Genomic DNA, 19,926 nt, shown 5'->3' with positions numbered 1-19,926 from the left:
CATTGGGCTAAAACATTGGAAATTGTGAAATCCGATCGAAAATTCTGATGCCAGTTCTCACATGTACACTCCAAACTCAGCAATGTTTTGAAAGTTCTTTAAGGTTTTGGAAATACAGTAGCAGAAAGTTGAGGTGTCAATGTCCTGAGATACAGACATTGATGCTTACCAATGTCTGCTAGAAACATAAGTTTAGCAACCCATTGTTCATCGTGTACACACGCACAAAGCGTGCCAAACCTTCCCATGGTTTAGCCAACTAACAGTGCTGTGAAGCCGAATGTCCTTGTACACAATGTCCATTACCTGAAGCAGAGTTTGTCTCATGCCCAATACACCTAGAGGGCGCTCTACTTCTGTCCTGTTCCTAGTTCCCTGTGATTTTTCATGCCTTTCTGGTGCATCTTCTTGTGTAGCTTTTTTACTGTACTTCCTGTGTCTGCTCTGCTCCTCGCTCAGCATTGAGGTACGGATGTCCTGAAACCCGCCTGGCACCAGGTCACTCCTGTCCATGGCCTGAGGGCATAGGTTTCTTACTGACATCATCTGATCCCCTAAGCCTGGTCTAACCCCCGCGTTGCCCCTTTTACCACTACACATAGGGTCTGTATTGCTCTCCTTGTCATTCCATGGCTTGCCCTTCCGACATCCATGAGTTTGAAACAGTGTGAAGGTACTATAGATCGAGTAACAAGAAAATTCAATAATTTCACCACTGTGGAAGCTCTTAATTCAAAATCTTGGCACAAAGCTATTCCTGTTGGATAACACAGTGAAAATTTACCATGGGGTGACAAATGTGATCTCCAATGATCTTTTCAAATCCCTTCTGTTTTCTGATCATAGCAGGGGCACCTTCAGTCATCACATAAAATATTTTCTTGATGTTAATTCCTCTTTCCTCAAAATGATTAAAAATTTCTTAATTATTTCTTTCCCTGTAGTTGTCCTATGCATGGGTTTTAGACAGCATCGGTTAAAAATTGCTAATCACAGTATGTCATTTATATCCATACACTCATCAAATGCAACATTTAATCTTGTACATCTTTTATCTCCAATGTCTGTTTATTAACATTTTCATCCATTTCACTTGTGCATCACTCCACTGATGTAGCAGACCCAGGTAAGTCCTTAATTCTAGAGATGCTCAACATTTGCTGGGTAAACCATTAAACAAAACACCCGAACAACTAAGAAAAGCCTCTTTTATATACTGTATGTTATATCTGTAAATGGCTTTCCGTGTTTCTCAACACATTGTGTGATTTTGTTACTTGCTTCTGTGGTATGATTTTTACTTACACAGAAATTAGTAAAGATGCTGCTTTGTTTTCCATTCCTTGCCTTTGGATTGAGTTCATTTTTTTTGGATCAATTTTTTTTCATTGGACACTTGTACAACTAACGACACTCTAACAACATACAGCATGCACAATCCTTCTTTTATATTGAACAAATCCATATTCATCTCTCAATCTCTCAAAATCTAACAATTGTGTTCAAGACGTGTAACTTTACACTTATATGTTAAAAATGTTATTAGTGGTATGGATTGCAAGCTTTCCTGTGAAGACAATAGGGTGTACTCCCACTAACATTAATGTAGCAAATAAACTTTCATTGGATAGCATATTTTAGAAAATAACAGAACAATAACATTTGTTTTTTTTTTAATTTTTTAAACTTAATTTCTTTATGATTCATTTGACTTTATGTGCTGTGAAACATTTCTTTGTATACCAATAGCAAATGTGCTGTAGGTTGTTGACCCCTGCTGCATCTTATCAGAGACTATTTTTTTCTTCCTGCATTTTTGCATGTTCTTATTGATTAAAGCAGTAGTTTTCCAGTCTTAGGGCAAAACCCCATTTGAGGAGCAAAAACACTTGACTGTTGTTTTAGTCTGTTTTTTTTTTTCACTCAACCAAATAGTGTACTACAAGTGGGAATATCAAACCAGTCTGCTCAACAAAACCTTTGAAATTAATTTATTAACAGTGCCACTTATAAGCCCGATTATGATGTAAACTCTTCATGGTTCTTACTCTTGGCAGTTATTTATCAACACAAGACAATTGCAGCTCTGATGAAAATGTAACGGGGGTCATCTGGATCAAATCCTGACAGTGCACTATTTCATACTCAGTTTTAGAATTCTAGCTAGAGAGAAACATATTCCAGTTTACTAAATGAGTGAGTAACCCAATTAGTTCTGCTGCTCCCCAGAAGGGGACACTGATTTTGGAGGGGGAAAAACTAATTGCAGGTAGTAACAGTCAGGACTGTTGTGTCCAAAAAAGGGAAGATTTGACATCTTGCTCTAAGTGTGAAATGAATTCTGAAATGGTGCTGGCAATTTGACTTCAATCCTGACTTCATATCGTTAAACAATATCTTAACAATTTCTGTGTATTTGATTGTTACACAAACACCTTCTGTGTGGGTAGTGTTGGCCATAGGACGTTTTGTTCACAGAGAGAAAATAATACAAGATGGCAAGTCAACACCCAGACAAACCAAAAGGCCAGTTTTATTGAAGTTTTAAAGCTGGCCACATAAACACTCATTGAGTCTCTTCTCAAATACTAAAAAAAAATGAATAAAGGAACAACCTTTTTATAAACTCCACTCACACCTTACTCTTATTTTTAAACTCCTAACTCACCACAACTGATTCCTGCCTCCCAACAAACCTCAGTGCTTACCACACCCTTAAAATAGGATTTAGGCTGCACCATTATGGATACACTAGGTGTAAAACATAACATTCACAAGACAAACAACACATAACACAGTAGTCAGGACTACGTGGACACACTATACATGAAACTCTTAATACACGGGACAGACATTCATTAGGTCTTCTATACCTGGTTGCCACTTTAGTAATAGCATTAGGCTCTGATAACCTCCCCACTCAGCATTCCAGCAATGGTATGTTCTACTAGAGAAGTTTCAGGCATATAACCAGTCTCCTATGTGTTTGCAACCTTTTGACCTTTCTGAGGACCCCTCCAAACAAATAGGCACTGGCTTCTCCTCTCATGCAGTGCTGTTAAGAGGTAAGCTAGTGGCATTTTACACTATGCTTTGTTTCTTTAGTGCCATTTTGCTAAACATAATGTTCTCTACTAGTAGTTTCTTCTCCTTTCCACAACGTGTGTGTGCACCTGCAGGCTGAGAAACAAACAGGGTAAATTGGTGAGAGCTGATGCACTCTGGTGTTTTAGAAAAACAAGCTCTATTAACTTCTGCCACCCCTGTCCTAGCATGTTCCATTTGCCACAGTGACAGACTACTCTGTCACATAGATGTATTTAAGACTTTTAGCAGCCATGACATGTAGGGTAGTTTAACGTTATGGCACAGTAATTATAATGCCCATAATTCAGCATTTCAATTTAATTAATCAGTTAAATCAAGTAAAATAAATGCCAGATGAACGTGTTTAATATTTATTTTCTTAAACTTTGTATTCAGTGTTTTTTAATCTAAAACACCTCGTTTTAAATGATTGAAATACATATTTTTAAAAAGTTTTAAATGAATAACATTATGATGCCATAATTAGTATAACATCTTGTAAATCTTGTCTATATTAGTCTATATTAGTTTTGGGGTTTAGTTAGTTTAGTTTATCAAAAAAACCTGAAAAGAATAAATGGGTTCATGCTGAGGAAAAATAATGTTTGGAAGCCCTCTTATAAAGTGTGCTGATTAGGCCAACATAGGTCTTTCTGATGCCTTTGTAGTGAGTGGGATTGGGTCCAGGATTCTATCTACCATGTCTCAGGCAAGGACCCAGCATGCACAGCCTACATAAGAAGCAGATATGCCTACTATATTAAAAAGGCCCACCACCTGGTGTGAGAGGCTGGAATGCCATTATGAGTTCTGTGGAGCGATCTCACTGTAACATCTCATCTTACAGTATTAGGCCTGTTACACCTTTGTTCATTTAGGCATGGTTCCTTTATTTCAGTATGCATGGTGTTCAATAAACATTTTTTAAAGAAGACACGCTCAACAAAATTAGCCATAATATGCAGGTATTATGAAGGCTCCACGGCCGAAACGTTGTGTTCTCTTTCTTCTTTTTTTCAGCATGGAATAAACCTATTACTTGTTCCTTTGCAGCCTACGCATGCTGACGCAGCTACCCACCTGAAATAATATGCAGGTAGTTTGATTTAAAGATTTTGTATGTAATTATGTTAGTCATATAACCTAAGACCTTCTATATGCTCAACACCTGTGACTTACCCATTGAGCTTCCCAAGCAATTGAACGGATTTTAAAGAGACGTAACTGCACATTGCACAAAATCACATTTATTTCACCTTATAGGATTTTTAACCCAGTCTTAAATATTGCCTTACTGATTTTGTTTCAACCAATAGGTTCATTGCAATGTTTGAGAAGGCAAGCACCAGCTTTCATCATAGAAGTTGTCGGGATTTAAAATTCTAAAGGAATACAAATAAATCATCGCTTCTTTCCCCAAGTACTAATGGTAGGATATAATATGTCCCAGGAGATCTATTAATCTTGAGTGTGTCCTGGACCTGAAACATTTCTGTCTTTTCTATGTTAATAATATTTAATAAAGCCTTTCCACTTGCCTGTGACAGGTTGTTAACTTTCTCCTTAGTGAACACCTGAGTGAAATTCTCATTTAGTACATCAACCCTTATATTGTCTTGATACAATATTTTTCATTATTGTCACAGAAACATTTTACCTAATCCTTCATTGTTCTTTTGCTGTATTAGCAATATTTTATCTTGGTCTGCCTACTTATCTTTTTATTTCTTCATTTATATAATTGATTATTAATAACTTTAAATGAAATGAATAATTTTAAAAACTTATCTCATTGTACCCTTTTACTTTAACTAGATTGTGTTTTTTAATTGTTATCTAAAGCACTACCTTTTCTCATTTATTTTTCCTTAATGATTTGTTGAGCCTCTTGGAATACTATTTTTTTTAATTTAGCCATTCTTAAGATGAATTTGTTCTGTGCTTTAAGCAGAAGCTGTTTAAATTGCTGTCATCTATTTTCCACTGATTCCTTATATATTGTATCTCTTTTGCCTCCTTAGAACCTGTTTCATTACTTCAAAGTTATTTTTTCTGAAATGTTAAACTTTTGGACTCAAACTGTTCATTTTCAAAGCATACTTTTTATGATCACAGTTCCCTAATGGCTCTTTCACCTCTGCCTCACTCTGTCTTGATTATTTGAAGAAAAGATTAGATCAATACAAGCTATTCCTCTTGTAGGTGCTCTGACAAACTTAGTAAGAAAGCAGTTATTAACAATGTGTACCATGTTGGCTTCTGTGATTGGCATTCCTACAGGCTTTTCCCAATTTATGTGGGTAAAGTTAAAGTCAGAAAGTCAGAAGTTAAAAATATAAAAACTATTGGTTTGTTTCATATCAGGGCCAGGGTTGAATCCTAATAAACATCTTTATGTAGTGGTTTACAGCATACTCCTGAAATAATACCTTTAGAAATGTTGTTTGACCCATATAGATTCTGAACTTTTTTTTAGAAAGGTACTGTAATAGTTAGAGCACCATGACCTCAGGATATTTTTAAAGTATAATTACCCGTTGTGTTTTAATAACTGTGGAATATATATCACCCTATTAAAGCAGCATTTGTTTTAATGAATTGTAAACTAATTTTAGATTTTGTGATGTAATGAAGTGTCATAGGGAGAAAATATATATAATTATTTAAAGCAACAAATCAGAATTTGAAATAAGAGGGTAGTTCAGGTGGGTAGCTGCGTCAGCATGCGTAGGCTGCAAAGGAACAAGTAATAGGTTTATTTCATGCTGAAAAGAGAAGAAAGAAAACAACGTTTCGGCCGTGAAGCCTTCTAGAAGCCACCTGAAGAAGGCTCCATGGCTGAAACGTTGTTTTCTTTCTTCTCTTTTCAGCATGGAATAAACCTACAGTATTACAGTACTTGTTCCTTTGAAATAAGATGTTTTCTTGTTATACTTGTAAAAGTAATGTACTGTAAAGCATAAATGTTATCTAGTTAAATAAAAGCTTAATTAAATAAATCAGTGGAAGCACATTTTTGAAATGTTGCTAGCAAGATATTCTTTTATAAAGATATAGTAAATATTAGTTAATAAAGAGAACAGGCACAACACTATTATCTGGGAAACCACAAAATATAGTGTTTTCAAAAGTAACCAGACCCTTGTGCAGTTTTCACATTTTGTTGCATTAAAGGTTGCAGTCATGACACTTCTGTCATAGTAAATATTTATTCTACACACAACCTACTCTGCTTATTCAAAGTAAAAAACTAAAAGAAAGATGTAAATAGATCATATGAAAGAAAAATAGAAAAATTCATGATTGCATAATTTTGTAAACTCTTGCTGTGTCAAACCTAAATTAATTTAGTTGCCCAATATTACCTTGACAAGACACCAAATTTGTTGAGTAGCCTCTTTGTGCAATAAAGGTGATTAATGTGATTTCAGAATAAATATACTGTACCTATAGTATCTTATAGTACCTATAGAGCTTTCAATGCAACTCAGGGATAAAATATAAAGGCACAGATCAGGTAAAGGGTATAAAATATTTAAAAGTTAAAAGATATTAACTTAACATCTCAAGGTGCATGATCATTAAGAAATGGAAGGCACTCTGACATTGCTTAAATCAGTTTCTCCAAACTGACCAACCAGGCAAGGAAGAAACTGGTTTCAGAGCCCAGCCCCATGAAGCAAACAGCAGCTCTTTAGAAGAGCTACAGAGTTCAGTGGCTGAGAAAGGAGAAAATGTCCATAAATCAACAATATCCAAGTCACTTCACAAAGAGGAATTAGAAACTCAAAAAAAACTTCAAAGACCACATTGGGTTTGCAAAAAAATCAATAAAGCGAACGGTATCATGGTCAGAGAAAACAACATTGGAACTGTTTGGTCTAAATGCAAAGTTTACATTTGATGCAAATCCAACATACTGTACAATGGTTGCCCTCAGTCAGCACCTTCCCTATTATCAGGCATTGGGGTGAGTGTATTATATTATAGCTCTGCTTCTCATTAGCAGAGACTGGGAATCTTGACAAGCATTGCAAATTGAAAAACTTGCTTCAGACCTGAACTTGGGACAAAAATGTACTTTCATAGGAAAGTCCATGTCCTTGAGTTCCCCAATCAAAGTTTTGACTTTTCTACTGATATCCTATAGAAGGACTTAAAAACTGCTGTGCGTAAGAGATCCCCAAGCAACTGGAGAGAGCCTGAGCAAATCTGCCAAGACAAATGGGCAAAAACTGCACTGAGCCAGTGTTCAACGCTAATTGCTGCCAAAGGTGTTTCAGCCAAATACTGATTTCATGGGCCTGAATATTTCAGTTTTTCCTCTTTAGTTTTTCATGACTTTCACTATAACATATTTTACCCTCAGAAACCTTGAACTTGAAATACTAAGTTTTAAAAATATATATGCATGATTTTATAATTGCAGTACTGGGCAATTCTGTTCCACAGGTTCCACAGAAGACCAGCATAAATTGAGATAAAGATACCTGAAAAATGAATAAAACAACAAAAATAACTTCACAACATCATAACAGAACTTTCCAGATAAATATAAAGTTTATATTATATATAATTTTATATATACTGCCCTCTCCATGTTTTACTGTATTTTAGCCTTTGATTGGAGATATTAGTACACAACTTTCCAACAACAAGGGGACTATCCAATACCATACAATATAATATATGTTACCATACAGTATGTATGTTATTGATTTTTATGTTTAATGTTGACAAAATAAAGCACAACTAAATAATGACAAACAAGAATGAAAACATGATATAAGGACTGAAGCACTGACAACATTTTGACATTTTATAGTTAATGTAACATTATATTCTTATTTACTGATTAGGCACAGAAGCATATTCTCATGTTATATTAAATGTTTTATTTTCCAACAAACACAGGAGTAACATTGTTACATTGACTACTGTGAAAATGTAGTAATTATTGTATAGTTCATTTTATTATAGTTTTAGATGTATACAGAAAATCTTTTAACTGGATAATTACACAATAAGATGAGTAATACTGGAAAAATTAAGGAAGATATAAAAGTTATAATGCACAGGAACTCAAAACTGAAGATGAGAAATACAGATTATATGTTAAAAAATAGACTCAGGTTTTATACACTACATATTTTGACGCAAATTTGTGTATACGCGGTCACCGATGGGAAAAAATGCAAATACTATCTATTAAAATTCATATAATGTGGTAAATAAATGTGTAAAGTTCAAATCCGGAGCGACACACACGTGACTGTAGGATACCAGTACTTTCTTTATCGTGCATTACACTCAATATGGCACTTGAACCGAGAACAAGTACGAAGGGGAAAGACAAGTCAAGAAAAGTTTTCATAATACTTTAAACTACATACTGTACATATTGTATACTAATAAGCTTATGTTTGATCTCACTTGTTTAAGGGAAGGAAATAGGAGGCTCTAAGGCAGGTGTTGTAATTATACGTGATTTGAGATATACTGTATGTCTTGCTACTGTATGTCAGGAACCTAACTACCACATAAAACGCAAGTCTACTGTATATAGATTAAATGTTATCTTTCAGGTATTAACTTACCTATGGAGAAATTGTCATGGCCATTTTTTACTTTTGATTTACATCCATCCTTCCAACCAGATGGCTTCCGAACAACCAAAATTTCCAGTACTAACTTGGTATCTGTTGGGAAAATTGATGACTGGAAGCATAGAATGCACAGGTACTGTACCTTAATGAAATATTGAGCTCCAGACAAATTAGAGACCTTGGAAAATAGAAGAACCAGGCATAATTAAAAATGTATTTACTGTAGCAGAGCAGATACATGTTTCGGAAAGTAAAGAAGGAAGTGTGAGCCATGTACTGTATTAGTTTTAGTACCTACGATTTTTTTATAACTGTACAAGTATGCACCCAAAGCCATACAGTAGGTTTACATTTTCACACTTACTCTGTTGAGTAAGGCTTTTTTTAAGTTGGGTATTGAACCTCAATAGACAAGAGCTATGCACCTGATTGCCCTTGGTATTTGTCTGTAAGTGAAATCCAATTCCTGACCTATACTTTGTAGAACTGGAAATTCTTTTTTGCTTATAAAAAAGGCACAAAAGGTAGTTTGTGTATACAATCATACTGCTAGAATCTTTCAGTATTATGTCTTGGCTTGAACTGGAACATCTCTGTTATGGTGTCAAAAAATCCCTGTTGATGCCGTTTTATGAAAGAAACCTTTCTCAGTCAGGCTAAGGTTAATTTATATTTTCAAGCCTGAATCTTCCCTTAAAATGGATATAGAGTGAGGATATGGGATTGAAAATGGATCGTTATCATACCGTCATCAATCTACAGGGACAAGCCAACCATCACAAATGTCCATTTTCAGGGAATGAAACATATAAATTAAACTTCATAAGCTTTATCTATTCTTTGATATGTAGAAAACCCAAGGTTTATTTCAACATTAATCCCTCTCTATTTCTTCTCTCCTTTGATGCATAAAGGTGGTTTTTAAACAGGAATTTGCCAGGTATATAACTGCACATTTAACCAACCAGCAGCTCTCATGTCTATTATTTTTTGCCACTACTTTGGAATTTTATTACAAAAGCCAACCATATGCATTGAAATACTGCTGTCTTGCAGGGGTCATGTAGCCTGATACTGAATTTCCCTGCCTTTGTGCAATCTTAATTGTCTGTCATTTCTGTCTACAGCTCTGTCTGTGAGCTCTCCAAATAAAAACTATGGAAACTTGAAAGGTGGAGCACTGCGCTCACTTTCATCAAGGGATCACTTTCCAGTCTTACTGTGGCTACCCTGTTCTTGTGTTACGTACCTCATAAAAGTGGCTCTTGTTTCACCATCGTTCTGCACAGTCTGGGTACAGGGCTAATCTGTCAAGCCAAGCTCCCAGGCAAATTCTTGAGCAGTGTAATAGAAACTGTTACAAACTCTACCTTTTTTTCTGGCATTTTTTTTTCTTTTAGGGGACTTGCAAGGCCTTCCAATCTTGTTGACAGTCAAGCTGAGGTTGATACCTTGATGAATTGCATTGTACCTATTGCTTCTGTCAATTTCTACTTCAGCAATGACCTCTAAATGTCCTCTTTTCCTCTTTATACAAAACATCCCCCTCCTCTGCACACTACAGCAAATCCAGCCTTTGTTGTTCATCAGAAATTCGCAACACATAACTTCTTGTTTGTACAAAAGTTTTAGTAAAACTTTGACAGACAGCAAAGGCCCCAGGAGAATTAGGTCACCAAAGACTAGAAACAGAAACATTGGGACTGGTAAACCTCAAATCTTTTGCACTGTACATTCGATTACTGAAGAGACTGCCTCAAATGAAACCTGTGTACTGTCCTTCAAGCTTTCCCCATGACGTTCTTTTGATCCTGCTCTGCTTTGAACTCATCATCAACCTTGCCATTTTTCCTGCTTCACCCTTCCTGCGAATCACACCTATACATAAACACGCATATAAAAGAATTGCATTGGCCATTCCACAGTGTATCCACTTGGCACCAAGAGAAATTCTGAGATGCATCAGTACTTTTAATCTTTTTTTTTAATTCTTCTAAAATACAATTCAGTTAAATTGATTTATTCCCTCTTCATATTAATTTCTTCTTAACATACAGATGTATTACCTTGAAAGTTATAAGCAGAGCACATACTTTATATTGCAAAACCATTGTGAGCCTGAAAAAATACCAGCTGTTATTAGTGGAAAATAGAAACATGCCACGTTACAACAAATAACTGTGGTAAACATGGCTGGAGACCAGGTTGTTTTAAAAAAGGTAAGTGATGCGAGTGAAGTTTACTGTAATTGTTTATGCATAGTAACTTGGCAAACATTTTCATATCTCAGCTTTTAATACTGAGAGTATTGGCTGTTTTCTATGTTCATGTTACAGATATACTTTATTTTTTAACTTGAATTAAACTACTAATTAATAATAATTTCTTAATTTCCTATTTATTTCCTGGTTGATGAAGAAGTGCAGTAGGTGTTGTCTACATGCATTTCATTACATAGAAAACATACAGGATAACAATTGGATAAGCTCCAACAAATTCTTACTGGGTTAACAATTATAATTGGTTGCAGTTGTATAGTTCTTCTCATCAAGTTCATATATCTCCAGGCAATATTATGACTATACCTGTCCGCAAACAAACATGTTTGACCATGGCCGGACGTGTTGGCAGATCTGTGTTGGAAGTACACAAACGATTCTTAGGTGCCAGAAAGTCATAGAGAGAATCTGTTTTTTATAAAATATAGATATAAAACAAAACACAGGAAGATTCAAACTCAGAAACATTTGGTACACTAACTTGGAGGGCTTTTAGCTGCTTTTGAATGCTTTTCAAATAATGTATTGCAGTTAACACATGAAGTAACTGACATAAACAATCATATTTCTCTGAATAGATTAAGTCTTTACTCTGAATTTTAATATATTCATAAAATGTACCAAATAGGGAAACAAAAAATAAAACGTGCTTTCTTTTATGACAATGATCAATGCAAGTGAGTTGTAAGGAAAAGTCTTTGTTGCAGGAAACAAAAAATAGTGAGGCACAATGAAATCCTAGCTTTTATTTTGCATATAAAGTTATTATTTTGCATATCAATCAGTTGTGCACCCCCACTTGGGGAATCACATCTGGCTAGTGGCATGACCCAAGCTCAAACCCATTATCATTGAGCTCAGCCTGCACTCGGGCGAGTGCCTTTATGGATAAGCCACCCAGGAGACCTAAAATAATATGTAGTAATATACAGTATATTATTTAAGTTTTCCATAATATAAAGAGCAAGTAGATTTTTGAAGTATTATTTTAAATAGTTTAATAATTGTTAAATACACCACATACTACATAATACAATGCAGAAAACAAAACAGGAAGAAGTAAACAAATAATTATTATAAGACAAAATGGAAAAGTCATTGTATATTCAATTTGCTGTAGCACACCCAAATTAATTTAGTTGTACAAGATTAACTTAACGAGACACTATTAGTTGAGTGGCCTCTGAGCACAATAATAGTGGTTCACATAAATGCAGAATAAATGCAGCTATTCCTGCATGGTCTCTGAGTCAGGTGGCGAATTCCAAGCAGAGATCCAACCATGAAGACCAAGAAGCTTTCAAAACAACTGATTTGAGATCCAGATGCAGCCTAGATCAGGTTGTCCATTCAAACGGAGCAGCCAGGCAAGTAGAAAGCTGGTTATGGAGGCCAACATAAGGCGAAATGTATCTTCAAAAAAGTAAGAGATTTCAGTGGTTGAGATGGGATAAAATGTCCATGGTCAGGAATATCATGCTCATATTCAAAGGGGGCTTCTATATAGCTGAAAACAAAAGCATTTCACACCCTGTATGGAGTTAACAACAAAGCACTTCAATGACTTTGCAAACATTTCACAAATGGTTTTGTGGTCAGTGAAGACAAAATTGGAACTGGAGATTGGAATATTTTGGCCTAAATGCCAAGTGTTAGATCTGATGCAAATCTGACATGGTGTATTACTCAATTCTGTGTTGTGCATTCGTAACTTCTATTGTAGGCTTCTGGGATACGTTCTAGGCTGCACCCCATACCAGGAATAATTAGTTGGACTTTATGCAACCATTAATAAAGTTGACTTTTTTAGTTTGCCTGAAGTAAAATGCTCCCCCTAAGAATTGAATGTATAAACATACCATGTCATTGATTATTGCAAGTTATACTGTACATTTAGTGAGCTGCAGCTACATATTTCTCATGAAAACTGGTGTCTAAGCAAATCATAAGACTCATTGCACAACCATAAATTCATATTAAGAATGTATCTGTCCCATACACAGTAATGACATAATTAATCTGCACAATTAATCCGCAATCTACATAAAATGCAGTGGGTGTTAGGACACCAGGTATTGAGAGCTATATGGATGTTAAGTTGCTCTGAAGGGCCAGTGAGACCCTAATGTTCATGCAGTTTCACAACTTCTTTCTTTTCTTCATTTACTAACCTGATCAAAAACCCTCTTAGCACATCTGTCAGGCAATCACCATACCGTTCAGGTGTAACGTGTGGGGTTGCAAAGCAGGACTGAGTGTGCCTGTGATTAAGAGGAGGGCCTAAAGACAGATTGCAGTGGAACAGTGCATCATTACACCTGGTCATCTGTGTACTGCCATGTCCTGAATGAGCCCTGGGCACTCGGTTCTGCCCAAACTATTGCAGGGATACTTCCACCCCTTTAGGGAAGTCAACAGCCTTTGTTTAAGAGGTCTGAAAAAGCTCCAGTCACACAGAACTGATGTTTAATGGACACTGGAAGGTTTGCAGGCCAGATCATACTATTCAACCCAGGAGAGGAGGCTGACACCAGGTACTCTACAGGAGAAGTTGAAGAAGGATCTGATATCATCGTCCTCCCTTTTTACCTGATACTACACTTAAAAGAATCAAGTTAGGGAGGGGAGCATGAGGTCACCATGTTGTTCAGGATAGCCAGGACCTAAGATTCCAAAGAACCACCAAGAGGACTACATGTATATAACATGCTTTTGATGTTGAGTAGAATGTGTTGAATGTTGTTAACCACTAGAAAAGAAAAAGAGCACTTAAAAAATATCAGTATCAGTCAACTTTGCTGATCTGTGCATGCATGGATGATTCTGGGAGAACCCTGTGGAAATAGAATAAGGATCCTAGCACACTTTATAATTGCCAGATGGTATAGTCATGCACAAAGCAAGAATAAATCTTGTGTGAGTGGTCACCTATTCATGCCACTTATTTTTCACTTAGACGTTTTCAGTTTCAGTATTTAGGTTAAGCATAAAGTTTAAGAAATGTGCGTGCATCATTTTGTAATTTCACAAAATGAGATACATTTGAAGGTTCTGAATAGTTTTACTAGACCTTGTATTAAAGCATGTCAGAATACAATTGTAATTTAAATTGGATTGATATACAGACTTAACCCACCTGAGGGAATAACCTGTAAGAATGAGGCTATAGGTTTCCTCTGCTCGGTTTTCATGAAGGTGAAGGCAAGAAACTGCTGCAAGGGCTATGATGGTGTGGAGAAGGTGGTGGGAAATGATATTGTGTGGGCCGGTGTGATACTTTTTTGATACGTAGGTGTGGCAACCTAGCAACATTAGGAGGAGTTAATCTTTTTATCTATTCCAGTAAATAACTTACTGAAAGTTAGAAAATATATGGAAACTTACTTGCATGATGTACCAGAACATTTTAACACAGAGAAAGGATAAAAAACAATTAAATATACCAAATTATTTATACTGAAAACTATTTAAAATGCCACAAATAAGTATTAGAATGTATAGCATTTGTTGTATTTTTAATGCCTTTCAGTAGACAATTGCTTGAGCTTCACAAAAACACATACTGTAAATAAACATTATTTTCCTACACTCCATAATATTGTGCATACTTTGTTCAATACTTAATTTATGTTCTTTGTATTTTTCTTACTTAAACTAAATAGGTAAAAATGTACTTCAATAAAGTCCTTCATAAACACTATTTTGTAAATTACAATACGGGCACAGGATTTTTCATAGTAGTAGTTAACAAAACATTGTATTTGCATCAAACTAAAAGCAGAAAAAGCACAATTAAAGATCTGAGGGCTGTCAAAGACTTTCTGTAGATGCACCTCAGTAACAGTGATGATAACATTAACAGATGTCCATCCATTTTCCAACTGCTTACTCTTGGTGAGGGTCATGATAGTAAAAGGCTAAGCAGAGCACACCATACTGCCCTCCCAGCAATAGTCTTCAGCTCCTCCTGAGGGCTCCCAGGCTCATTAAGAGATATAATCCCTCTAGAATGTCCTGGATAAGTCCCAGGGTCTCTTCCCAGTGGACGTGCTTATTACACCTCCAATGGGAGGCACCAGGGTTGCATCCCTTAACAAATGTCCAAGCCACCTCAACTGGCTCCTCTCAATTCAGAGGAGCAGTGGCTCAACTTCAGGGTCCTCTCGGATTGATGAACTCCCCAGCTATTACATGTTTATCTAAAACTCTATATTGGTATAGTATATATTTTTATGTATATTGCTTTGTTTTGTTAAGTTATATTTATAAAGAATGACATTTTTTAGCCTTACTCAAGTGAAGATTTACCCAGTAAACACAAGTTATTGTCATCTGATAGTTTTGTTATCAGACTCTACAGTGAGTTGGAAATACAGTACAGAGTTGGTCTAGCTATTGCAACTTTCATGCATTGTTCTTGTACAAAATATCAAAACACAATCTCTGTCTTTCTTGACTGATCAATGCTCTCTTCATCCCTGGAACTGTTTTGAATGGAAAAAAAAACCCTTGGTGAAAAAGAATAAAGAAAAAATCCCATACCTTTTAAGCTATTTGACAAATTCTTCTCATATGGAGATTTAAGGTCTGGGAAAAAACAATGAACCAAATAACCTTATATTCGATGTTAAATGATCAGTTTTTAATTTTAGCTCTAAACTTAATTGTTTAATGTTTATGCGTACTGTATCCTGTACTCCCCAATTCTGCAAGAACAACATGGGGAATGACTAGCTGGAGATGGTCTGATGGCTTTATTGCCCTTTTCATTACGGTGAGGTGTGCTGGTCATGAAGCAGGGAAGGACAGAAGAAAAAAAAAGGCAAGCATCCGCTGGTCCTAGAGGAGAGAAAGAGAAAGACCACTTTTATAAGGGGAAGAGACAGCAAAGGGGTAGGCCTGAGGAAAAAGGGCAGAGGTCCATGCGCACAGTCCAACACCAGGGGGAAGAGGATTGCTACAATACTAATTTGTTGTTAGACCCAAGAAACAAATACAGTACTATATGCTGCATGGAAAGTATTTTTAAAATGTCTGCAGTCAGTAAAAACAAATTCAGAGACAAGATCTTTACATTCTTTATCTGTTTATTTTATTCTCTGTGGTTTATAGGAGTTTAAAAATGAATGGGTTTCAACCACAAATGACAGTTCTCAGTGTTCAGTTTGGAAACTATGTGGGTAAAAATGTGATTATTAAAAATTTAATTTTTGCTTAATGTATTGTTGTGAACTATACTGCACTGCTGTATTTTTAGAGCTCTTATCTAAAAAAACAGAGGATAAACATTCTTCTTAACTCTGTGTTAAGAGCATAGATAAAAATAGATACTGTAGATATGAATCATTGAAGTAAGCAGCTCAGCTAAAAAATAAATAAATGCTTTCTCAGCTTTCGTAAATTAAAACAAATCTAGCCAAGTTTTCAAGTAATTTGCCAAACCACTCGTGAACATTTCAATGCAGCAACAGGAAAAAGGGGGCCCAATTAGGTTGTAAATCACAAGAAAAATATTCTTCATTTGACAACCCAAGTCTTCTTGTGGTCTCAGAGACTGCAACTCTGGTTTGAAGATGGTAACAGTCTTTAACTTTTTCTTTGTTATTAAATCTACCCACTGGTGGTCGAACTCTCCCAGCAAACGCAGTCATGGTATTTTAAGCAGATTTCCTCCCAATGTATGGGGAAATCTCTCAGTTAGAGAAGCCATATCACTCAGTCTGTTGGCTAACAAAGAAGCTGACAACCATGGCTGGGCGTAAAATGGCTCCTTTCTGGCCTCAGCTGTTTGCAATTGGCAGGCAGCATTATGCTCACAGTCTTCTGTTCTCTGCATGATAACATAAAGTGACATAAAACCATTTACTGTGTAAGGATTGAATGCATCTTTGTTAGGAGAAATTACCTGTATCTGTTGATGCAAAACGGATGCAATACTCCACTTGTGTATACATATATATTTATTTTAAGTTTACATATTCCTTCTGATGCAGCTTACTACATATCTTGGAGTGAAAACACATGAGAAAATTAATACTTATTCATCAATTACTCTTAGCATACTCTAACAATGAAAATACATCATTCTCCATAGTAATCCAGAATCATTTGCTCATTATATTTTATAATCAGTGTTAATTACACTGTCTTTTTTTCATTAAAAAAGAAACAGTTTATTCTTTGATGCACACTGTTCTTTTAGAAAATCTGATAATTCAATTAGCTTTACTGTGTAACATTCATTAATACTGCATCATTTAGTGGTGTGCTGCTGCATGATAGCTTACTTTTAATCAAACTGTAAAGACTTATATTAAATATAATAATGCATCAATTTTCAGTCAGGAAACATTTTTGTCTGTAATATATATTTTTAGAACGTTTCTAGTCTGTGAACCCCTTAATGCTGTCTCTATTGACATCTTACACAACCACTGCAAACCTACTGAAGAGGACAACAAGGAGTCAAAAGCTACCCACAGAGAAAAGCACCAGCTGTGAAGGAGGGGGATGGTGAAACAATGGAAGAGAAATCGGTCACACGTGGTTAAACAGATCTCGATCTACCCTTATTATTCAGATTGTTTGCTCTTTTTTCCTTCCAGATATAAAATTATTTTTTATTGAATTCAGAAAAAAAACATGTAATGTCCTTGTTTAGAATATGTATGTGCTATGTCTCCAAACACTTATCTCTTGGCATCCAAGGTAACCCTCATACAACTGCTAAAGAGACTAGCATGGCAAGCACATAACACACTTATGATACAGTATAACATAAAAGGAGTCTCGACATTAAATAAAAATACAGAGTATTATTTTGAGGTCATAGTACACATGAGAAGCAAAAAACACTACATGTCTGGGAGAAAATGTCTGAAATTCTCTTTCTTGACCTGTTTATGTCCAGTGTTAGAGCTCTGAATTTAATCAAAATGGCACCATCAAATTTACATCATTTTACTTAATATATGTGTAACAAATGGTGTTTGGCATCTAAAATATATTGTGAATGTACAGAAAGACATTACTCATGACTACTGGTTGGGCAATGAACCCAAAATACAGGGTAATTGTCCTCTTGGCAACAGTGACATGGAGATACAGCAACAGTGACATGGAGGTGTGCCCAAGTGTCTGGGCATTGAAAAATAAATACAATTCCAGTATGTTTTGTTATAAAAAAAACAGATTTTACTACAGTCTTACTTTGGTTTTGATGAATGTCATGTAATGTCTTAATGTAATAAACAAGTTTTGCATTCCTCCTCAGTGCAAACCTCCACAGAAAGTCACAAAAATAGCTCCTTCCAGTACAGTCTGCATAAAAAGTAAAGAAACCAGAGCTGGAAGTTTAATCAATGCATGAATAATATTGTAAATCATTTCCTCATTTACAGTGGCTGTGACACAAAGTGTCCTATATTTTTGAAGTACGGTCTGACTGAAGTGTGTATGAAGATGGACGCTGCAAAAGGATATACACTGAGAGATGAATCTTGATGGCTGAGCCTGATAGACTTTGTGAAGCTGCACAATGAGTAAGGTAAGGCGAAACTAAGGTTACCGATATGTGATGTTGATTTACAGAATGATAGACATTATGATCATATAGGCTTGTAATGTATGTTTGTAATGACAAACCTGCTTTAAGGGTGTTAGTTGTGACTGAACAGTTTAAAGACTATTACTAACCAATGCTCACTTCTTAAATAGGAGTACTTTATGAGGCGCATATGTTGCACATAAAATGTTTAAATTTGTTGTTCTTAATGAAATGCTGTGATCTCTTTTATACAAATATAACTGTTACACTATACAGTACATCCAAATTATTTTTTAAAGTTTTGCAGAATGATGTTTCCCAACTTATGTTCCATACTGGCACATGCACACCTTAAAACTGAACATGAAGTGGGGGCTAGTTTTAAAAATGTTTGGATTTTATTGAATGATTATTAAAAAAGTAATTTTGCAACTTATTTTCAAAACTGCATTTGTCTCCTCATACAAAATGTTGTTTATCCATTTTCATTCATTTTTATTTATGGTACCTACACAAAAGTAGTCAAGTAATCAAGTGGTGGGGGTTATATTGCTACTGCTTTCTGTGATCTTTTTATCTTATGATGAAAAAAATATTTTTCTGTATTTATGTCTGAACAACTAGATTTATCAAGGACGATTTAAATAAAAATGTGTCACACCATTATTTCTTTACAACATTATTTATAAAACATCTGTTTTCATATTCAGTCGCAATGTCTGGAAGTTGTGATTTTTAAATTTTTTAAGAGGTTCTTTATGTGTTATTGGACAATTTTTCATAATAGAGCACTTAGTAAGTCAAACAATCCACAAGTAGAGCTAAGTGAACTCAATTTGAGAGCATTTTGGTTTATCTTTACTTTAAAAAAATAAACTTTTAAACTGACTAATAACTCTTTTGGAATGCGAGCACAGATTAACTTTAAGTGTAAAGTTTCTAAATATAATGAATATTATAGGTCACTTTATGTACACAAAGGGTCTTAATTTACTTTAATACACATAACTATAGTCTTAACTACAATTTGACCTTTGAGTGACGCTAGAAAGATCACATATGTTTAAATGATGCATGTCCGTGAAGGAAAAAAATACTAGAGCCTGAAATATTTCAAACTATTCTGCACAAAACTACTGAGAAGGCTTCGATATGACTACATACAGTATAACAGTTATAATACGTTTTTATTTGGAAATGTATGCCCTGTTCCACCATGAGTTTTTTTTTACACAGGTGCTCCCCTAAAAGAGTTCTAAGTAAAATGAAAAAGGAATTAGGATTTAGATGAAAAAATGATTTCTTTGTGTGAGGAAAAGTGTATTGCAAACCATTTTAAAATCCAGTGATCCCGAGCTTCCAGTTCTGGTGGCACATTGCGTAGTATATAAGGATGCCAAGTTTGGAT

At 35.3% G+C, this 19,926-nt stretch overlaps 1 long non-coding RNA gene across 2 annotated transcripts in view; it reads left to right on the top strand.

Moving 5' to 3' along the window:
• The first annotated feature begins 3,006 nt into the window (after positions 1 to 3,006).
• LOC107078640 (uncharacterized) overlaps positions 3,007 to 19,926 on the top strand; it is a 45,903-nt gene continuing 28,983 nt past the window's right edge. The window contains exons 1-3 of one of the 2 annotated variants that reach the window (XR_011190653.1): positions 3,013 to 3,065; positions 4,108 to 4,183; positions 18,373 to 18,518. This is a non-coding gene — a long non-coding RNA (uncharacterized lncRNA). Of the gene's footprint in view, positions 3,066 to 4,107; positions 4,184 to 18,372; positions 18,519 to 19,926 lie in introns of both variants that reach the window. The other variant, XR_011190654.1, reaches the window with a different exon arrangement.

This window comes from Lepisosteus oculatus, chromosome 10 (assembly GCF_040954835.1).
Source record: "Lepisosteus oculatus isolate fLepOcu1 chromosome 10, fLepOcu1.hap2, whole genome shotgun sequence".
Taxonomy (NCBI): Eukaryota; Metazoa; Chordata; class Actinopteri; order Semionotiformes; family Lepisosteidae; genus Lepisosteus; species Lepisosteus oculatus.
The sequence above is the reverse complement of the archived record's forward strand: the minus strand, read 5'-3'. Positions and strand labels throughout refer to the sequence as shown.